This window comes from Poeciliopsis prolifica, unplaced genomic scaffold, assembly GCF_027474105.1.
Source record: "Poeciliopsis prolifica strain line A6 unplaced genomic scaffold, Auburn_PproV2 SCAFFOLD056, whole genome shotgun sequence".
Taxonomy (NCBI): domain Eukaryota; kingdom Metazoa; phylum Chordata; class Actinopteri; order Cyprinodontiformes; family Poeciliidae; genus Poeciliopsis; species Poeciliopsis prolifica.
This window is the reverse complement of record NW_026562431.1, coordinates 2,558,149-2,566,788: the sequence shown is the minus strand read 5'-3', so window position 1 is coordinate 2,566,788 and position 8,640 is coordinate 2,558,149. Positions and strand designations below refer to the sequence as shown.

The 8,640-nt window shown below is 35.0% G+C and overlaps 1 pseudogene; it reads left to right on the top strand.

Moving 5' to 3' along the window:
* Positions 1–1,614: 1,614 nt before the first annotated feature.
* LOC129379141 (interferon-induced protein 44-like) lies at positions 1,615–6,796 on the top strand (annotated as a pseudogene).
* The last annotated feature ends 1,844 nt before the right edge of the window (positions 6,797–8,640 follow it).

The following is an 8,640-nucleotide window of genomic DNA, read 5'->3' as shown; positions in this document are numbered from 1 at the left end:
TGGTTTGGGTAGTTTTTCTCTTCAGCAGTCTGGTATCCGCCTTGAGGGGGGAAGTAATGACACAAAGACTTGCATCCACCCTGAATTAAATTATTTTATAGCTTTTAAAGCTACAAAAAAATTATCTATTATTATTTGTAAAACAAAATACTCTGGGGAGGAAAAACTAACCATTCATTCTCACACTTTCTCTCATAGTACATTTTGACCCAGTCATGGGGAGTGGCCCTTCATCACCTGGTAAGTAACACAGGGTGGCTTGATGCATTATTCTGCGAATGCATCAGAAATTAAATCCTGTTTTACAGAAAATGAGGGAAATCAGAGAAGCATCTGGTGAGTTGGACAAGAAACAGCAAATATGCGTCTAGAATATTCTGCAGTGAAGGATTTTTTTTAATGTCATCACAAATGTTTCATCACACTCCTGTGTTCTAGTAATTTCAATATATTGTTTGAATAATACATTTAGAGTTTCTTGAGAAACTCCATGTTTTAGAGTCTGTATCTCCACAGGAATCCCTCAGCTGGCGATTCTCACCCACATTGACTCAGCCTGTGGAGAAACAGAGAAAAATCTGAGAGACGTTTACAAGAGCAAACATTTAAAAAAAAAAGGTGAATCAGAGAAAATATTGTACCAAAACTAAAAAAATGATTGTGTTATATGTAGATGGGTGACTTCAGCTCCAGTCTGGGGATTCCAATGAACTGCATCCTCCCAGTGAAGAACTACAGTCATGAAATTCATTTGAATCCAGACATCGACACTCTGATCCTGAAAGAGTTGAGGCTGATGATTGACTTCGGTGACGACTACGCCGACAAACTGAAGATGCACAATGGTTTGTGTGAATATGCACGAAAATCTCAGCAGTAATATTGGTTATATTATTGCATAGTTGTTGAGGAAATCATAGCGGATGAGCAGGAACCAAGTTTGAAAATGTCAGTCCTCGTGGGAAAACAAGTGCCTGTAGTCGCTCAAAAAATATTTTTAGAACTGTGATGAAGAACTGTGATGGACAAAAACCTTGCAAAGCATCATTTTACATGAAATTATTAACATGTAAATTGGCAACAATATTGCTATGAACAAATGAAAACTTTGAAAAACAATTAATACTAAAGCAACAATGACATAAGAAATGATCCCTTGTTCAGCTTGTTACATCTGTCCTGCTTAATAATTTACTTTGAAGGGCAGTGTTACTGTGTTTTAATAAAAATAATAATTATTTAGTTTGATGGAAAGAGTTCTGCAGATTTTACATATTTTCTAGCTTTAATAATGATCTCCTCCTAATAAATTTTCTCAGTAAAACAAAACTTATGCATAAATTATATGTAAGTGGTAGAGCTACTTCAACGTATTTTACTTAAGACTAAGAAGCGTCCATCTCAGAAATTACTTTTGTATAAAAACATTATTTCATTAAAATGAAAAGAAAGATTGATCAGAACATCTGATTAAATATTTAACAATGATTTCATCAGGCAGGAACAATATGTTGTGTACAAATAGTTTCAAAGACTGAAATTGAGAAAAAAAATAACATGATTACAAAATAACAGATTAATACCGAACAAACAGAGTCTGTATTTTTCATTTCAGCCTCTAGGTGGCGCCTTGAAAGTGAAAGTGAATTTCTCTATCCTGGCCTCATGAACGATGGATGAACGTTTCAGGAAAAGGTAGAAAAGACTTTTCTTTATTTAAAAAAAAACAACAAAAAAATAATTTTAGAACTAAAACATCCTGTTCCGAACCCGTCATTCGGACCTGAAGGTGTTGATGCAGAGGCCGCATTCACTGACCGAACCCGAACCCTCTAGTGTATTTATGACCGGTACTTTTCACATATATCCGACATTTTGGACTTTTACTGAACTTCTGGATCTAGATTCAACCTGATAATGCCTATCCAGAATATGGTTTTACCTCATTTTCAAGAATATTTCTCCCAAATCCGAAATCGTGACAGAATAAAGCTACAATTTGTATTTTAAAGTCACCAGTTTAACCGGAACAAGCCGCAATAAGAGCCTGACATAAATGTTTTCTCGTGTCAAGATCTTATTTTTTTTAGTCTTGGTTTCTTCAGCTTGCTACACTTTATGTAATAAAAATAAAAAAAGTCTTGAACTGATTAAACTGTGGTTTCTGGATATTAATCCAGATCTGTTGCGAAGAATAAAAGATGTTTTTAATTTTTTTATTTTTCACCTTAGACATCATTTTTCCCTCACTGTGTTGGAAAGAAAGATGAGAAGACAAACTTCAAGACCATGTGAGTAAATACTACAAAATCATATGCATGAGATGTACGCACATTGGCCACTTTATTAGGTACACTCTTGCAATTCTGTTTCAACAGAGAGCATATCTACCAATCAGATAGCAGCAACTCACAGTGAAAGCTAAATCCCTAAAGGTTAACATGGGCATCAAAGTGGGAAAGAAAGGGCGATGATTCCTACTAGATATGCTGATATGCATTTTCTCATTTTAAAGATATATTTTGCAACCAGAATTTCTTTTTACATTTACATTTAAAAATATGGTTTGAAAACCTAAAATAATAATTTTTCTTGTGTTTAGCTTCTCCATCTTCCTCACGTGAGTAGAAGAGTTTTAATTTTTGATGCTTTCCCTGAAAATAAAATTGAGCATTTTAATTTACCTGTTAGACTGTTTACTCACTCCTTGTTTTTAATCTTGTTTTTTTAATATATACTCAATGCACTTTTAGCAGATTGACTTTTAAGAAAATAAATTACTCAAAATCTCTTTTTTGCAGTTTTTGCCAATCCTTGGATCTACGTTTCCTGGGGGTGAGTGACTGTGCTTATATGCCAATGATGGTTCTCTTGCATTATTTTGACATCCAGCAAACAAATATCTTCACCTATAATTAAGTTAATAAGACTTGGGAAATGCAGAAATAATAAGCCATATAATGTCACATTAAAACAAAGCATTTAATGTTCTGTAAACTAATTACAATGTCCAGTTAAACTTCTGTCCTGTTTGCCTTTTATTTCCTCATTTTAACAGAGAACATGAGAGAGATCTGCATTATGTGGCCAATTTTCGACCAATAAATGGAGTCAGACACATCAGAGTTCTGCTGTATGGACCGGTCGGTGCCGGGAAGTCCAGCTTCATCACTTCTGTCAGTAATGCTTTGCGAAGGAGAGTGACCTGTGAAGCTCTGGCTGACGCTGCTAACAGTTCCGGCCAAAGTTTTTCGAAGAAGGTTATTATTCATTTTTCTTTGTTTTGAGACATGAAATAGATAACATCTTGTACCACTTCTATATTTAATGGTTTTAGAAGGTAAGGTGCTGTACATGTATACATTCAGAGAAATTGACATAATATGTGAATGCTGGTTTAGACACACAAAGAAGATGTAGACGGTACAATAAGCTTCAGTCTTACTGGTGAAAGAGACTGAAAATCAGGCTCCATTTGTCTGAATATTTTCAACGGATATTGTTTTCCAATTAAAGAAAAACACATAGCTATGATTGACGTTCATACTGTAATACCTATTATGGCCAGCAAGTGACACTGACAATAACAAAATTCAAAAGGAGGAGAGAGTGTTTTCATAGCTGATAGTCCAGTAGTCTTGGTTCTATTGGGCACCAAAATCCTGACATTTGTTACATTTTCAGCTGCTGCGGTTCACTTTCACACTGCACTGCGTCAAAAGGTACCGACTCTTTACAAACCTCCTCGCAAAATTTTACGTCATCATTTGAATTAATTTTGAAACACAAAAAACTACTTTTTTCCTTAAAAAAAAAAAAAGTAGTCTCTTGAAATCAGCATTTTCCCATTCAGTAAATTTGTTGTTGTAATTTGTGTCTGCACAATTTTAAGGTCACTGGAAACGCAGTTGCTGAGATTTAAAAAAATCTGGCCAGGGGGGCAACACAGAAACATAATTTCAAACATTAAAACCTATAATTGAAGTAAGCACATATTTTATCTACAATGTGCTGAAAGCCCCTTTACTCTTTTAAAAATGTTCAGAGACACCTGCACTGAAGTGATTGACATAAATTTTACATTATGTCTGATAACAGAAGATTTTTGATCATTCATTTGTCGCAGAAAATAATCCTTGAAATAATGATCGATAGGGGAAACGTCAGTCGTTGATTTAGTATGTTGATGGTTTTCTTTTGCTGTTTTTTTTTTTGTCTGTTTCTTGATTGTGGCAGTTTTCTGACATATTGCCTGTTAGTATTCAACTCATAGAATCTGGAAAGAAGGCAAAGGAAACTATCACTGCGTCGTGTTGAATGACACTATGGGCCTGGAGGAAGGACTTGGAAGAGGAATCCACCCTCATGACATCAAGCTGGCTGTGATGGGACACGTAAAGGAGGGCTACAAGGTATATTTAGCTAAAAATTCTTATTCCTTCAAACTTCTGGTAACATTGTCAGCAAAACAGTAAAAGCTTAATTTATCTGTCAAGTCCTTAGATTAATAGATGACCATTTAATTTTTTTTTTTTTTTTTACATTTTACAGTTTAATCCTCTGACTCCACTGTCTGATCAAGATCCTTACTACAACTCCTCCCCATCTCTAAATGACAGAGTCCATGTTATGGTTTGTGTTCATAATGCAAATGCATCAAACATTAAGTCATCCATTTTACTGAAACTGAGGGACATCGGAGAAGCTGCCAAGTCTATGGGTGAGAAACAAACCACAACCTGGAGAAGAGCATTAATTAAAAAACAAAAACAGAAATATGTTTATTTTTTTAATAATTAAGGAAAAAAGAACTTTGCTGGAAAAGAAATGTCGAAATTGATTCATGTTAAACTTAACTTAGATTATCATAAAAATGGGATTCAGGGCAAAAGTGAAGCTGATATCATACGGATTCATATAAAATAACCCACAGAGATGATTTTAGGTGTATCCGCCAGAGTTTTTTTTGTCATTTATTATGTTGGACCAAATGGATTTGAAGTGTTTGGAGATCAGAAACTATCATTTTTAAAACCAGGTTTCCAGAGTTTTAACCCTCTCATGCTCAAATTACTTGCAAAGACTAGCTAAGTAGCACTGAGCTGTTGCAGATCTGCAACATCTGCCTGGAGAGGGTTAAAAATCCAGTTCCTTGCCAGCCATGTCTTTTTGTACACAGTGACATTGTAGCTCCATCTCTACCTTTCTTTGTGCTGCAGTCGCCTCACTCTCACAGATAGCAATCATGGTGGGTTCTGCACACATTGTCAGCCATATATGGTTATGGCTATCAGTTGTCTTCATCTAAACTCCTTTTGTGATCTATAGATTGTTGCCAAGAGGAATATTAGTGGCACCATAATCAACAATGTAGATGAGTTGAAGGCATTCACTACATTTTGCATCTTGAGCCACAGGCTGAAATGATGACATGAAAAATCTCACCCTGTCTTTGTAACGATTCTGGATATGAGTTTGACTTGAATTACTGGCAATCATTTATTCTTCAGCTTTAATATAAATGTCAGTCTTCCCATGACTGATGCATTTCTGTATCCGTAGGTGTTCCTCAACTGGCTGTTCTCACAAATATTGACGAGGCGTGTAGCGATACCAAGACAAATTAAGAAATGTATACAGGAGCAAGAATTTAAAGAAAAAGGTAAATTTCAGTTGGACTTTTAAGAAACTCAAACACTTTTAACAACTGACTCAAAAAGAAAATAAATGTTTGTTTTTGTTTGTAGATTTCCGACTTACATTCAAGCTTTGGGATTCCAGAAAGTAACATCCTTCTTGTGAAGAACTACAGTCACGAAATCCAAACATATTCAGATGTTGATACTTTGATCCTGAGAGCAGTGAGATGGATGGTTGATTTGGGTCATGACTTCACAGACAAAGTGCTGAGATGAGGAAGTAACAAGGACGACAAAGCTGCTTATCTTCAAGTAACGTAGGAAAAGAATAACCCACACAGAGACGATTTTAGGTGTTCAAGTTGTGCTAAGACGAGTTGGACTGTCTGTGAAGCTGTTCAAGCCTAAAAGATCATCTCAGTGCTAAACAAGAGCACTGACGTCAACAACACTGATATCAGCGTACATATTTCTAAAGAAGCATGTTTTTTCAAATAAGTTTCATGAATGATCAGTTGTTCCTGACACACATGAAAGATGAATGGGTACTTTAGCGATAACCTAAGTAACATATTACTTGCTATTCTGGTGAACTGCCAAGAAGCCACTCCCCCTTTTGCTGCTTCTTTGTGCTCTGCCTGCTACAGATGAGAACCAGGTGGAGTCAGTCTCCTGGCAATCGAAAAGTGTATTTTAGGTGTGGCTGACCTCTCACTCTTGTTTGAGAAAGTGGCACAGCATGTGTGGCAAACAGTGCTGATCGCATGCAAGGTGCAAACTGTGCAAATCTTTAGAAAATTGTGAAGGACAGCCGTTAAGCTCCTAATACTGTTTTACATGGACTTTAACTGTTTGATAGTTTTAATGGAAAAAAAAAGAAATGTATATATTTACTGTATATGCACTTGGTGTTTATTAGTTAAAGCAGAATAAATATTGATAGAAAATGCAGATTTATTTGTTTAATTTTACAATAAAATGCTTAATATTTATTATGCTGTAGGATTAAATGATTTGAATCAGTGGAAATTTATTTAGGATTTTCAGTGTATTTGTCCTGTTGAGTTCACAATGTAATTTAGATGTTTCTGTTTCTTTTGAGGGTTTTCACCTGTATGATTGGAGCATCATATAAAAATAAATATAACTAAAATGAAGACTGTTTGAGTGAACCCCAGTTATATTTCACAAAAAAGATCATCCTTTACAAGTTGGGAATGCACGGTGAAATCAAACCAGGAGAAACTTGTCACTTGCTAATAACACTATACAATATAGCATTATTGCTGAGTCTACATGTCTGTTTATTAAATAATTAATAGCAGAAAGAGTTATGAATAGACAACAATGCTAGTTTTGTCAGTACATAGTTTTTGATTAAAATGCAATTAGTTACAGACCCTATAATTAGCTTGACTAAAAATTATGACAGCATATAAAAGCCACAGTAGATGAGAAGAAATTTGACATTTTGAGATTAATCTCGGAATCTTTCTGGAAAAACAAGGAAATTCAGAAGTTCAAAATGTCCAATAATGTTTAATAAAATTTTTGAAAAAAAGGAAAGAAGTGTATTTAATTATTAACACCTTTATTTAACTAGGAAACTGAATATAATTCACCTTCATTCAAAGCAGGCAAAAGCTCAGAATATACTGATGTTGAAACACCTACAGCTACATGCATCACATCAAAACAGCAACATAGCTGCCAAAGTAATAATTGAAAACCAGAAGATATTAGACTACTTATTCTATACAATTCTATAGTTGAACAATCAAAACATTTATAAGTGGATGTTTGTTACATGTCTTAAAATCCATTGCAGTTCTGTCCATTTTCCATTTTTATATACAACACGTCTCTGCAGGCACTGCACAAAAAAACCCATCAACACAATCCAACACCCCCTTACAGATCTGTGAGAAAAACTTGTACAGATTAAAGACACTGGGGATTCAAATTTAACTTTGTCTGCACATTTAAGCCAGATAAAACTCATAAATGACTGAACAAATTACATGAACACAGATTAATGGAACATTCATGATTTTTTTGACTTCAGAAGAAAATCTTGGTACCTGAAGAGGAACAGGGAGGAACATGCTAACATGCTAACTCTAGGATTTGAACCTCAAACCTTCTTATTCCCTTCATGTTTGCATGTGTACAAACAGGTACTCAGACATTAACACTGAACAATATTACTTTCTGATTTAATTGGTTCCATTTGTTGATTTTTTTTTCATCTCCATATAGTACAGCAACAGTGAGAACAACACAATTAATACTAAAACAATCAGAAACCCAAGGATCACAACCCTACGCAGAGAGTTAGTTCCACTTTGTGGAAAATACGATTGCATTTGATATACTGCATTAGTGTTCTGAGAACAGGTTAGTAACCCTGACACACTTTCATGGAAGAGAACATGAACTTCTAAGTCAATGTTTGGATAGACGTCTGACCAGCTCCTCCCAGCGGTGGAGTAGTCTGGATCTCGGGTGTGATGCATCAGTACCAGGATGACTTTTTTATTGACTGTTCAAAGACAGAAAAGAAAATAAGTCTACTTCAGTCTGTATCAACACACCGTGATGTTTCAGTACAAATATTTCACAGTACAAATTAACAGATTACTACCACAGATACAAAAATTAAAAAAATTAACCTCAAACATCTTTTTATCAACAGAAAACTTGTTGGACTTTTTCAAAACTTGTTGAACAAGTCCAACAAGTTTAAAATTGGCACACACAAGTTGGGCAGATTTTAGGAATACAATTCACCTTCATTCAATATGTGCCTAACTGTGGTTTTGCCTAATTTTGCATAAACTATATTTGGTTGTATTGCAGCAGTTACTGGGAGTGGACTGTTTATATATCCCAGGATGCTTAGCGGCATGTGTTTGTGTGCTGGAATACAACATGGATGAGATGGAAGTCTGATATTTGTCTCTTATGTGTTACTAAAGCAAATATTGACTTTCAAGGAGCA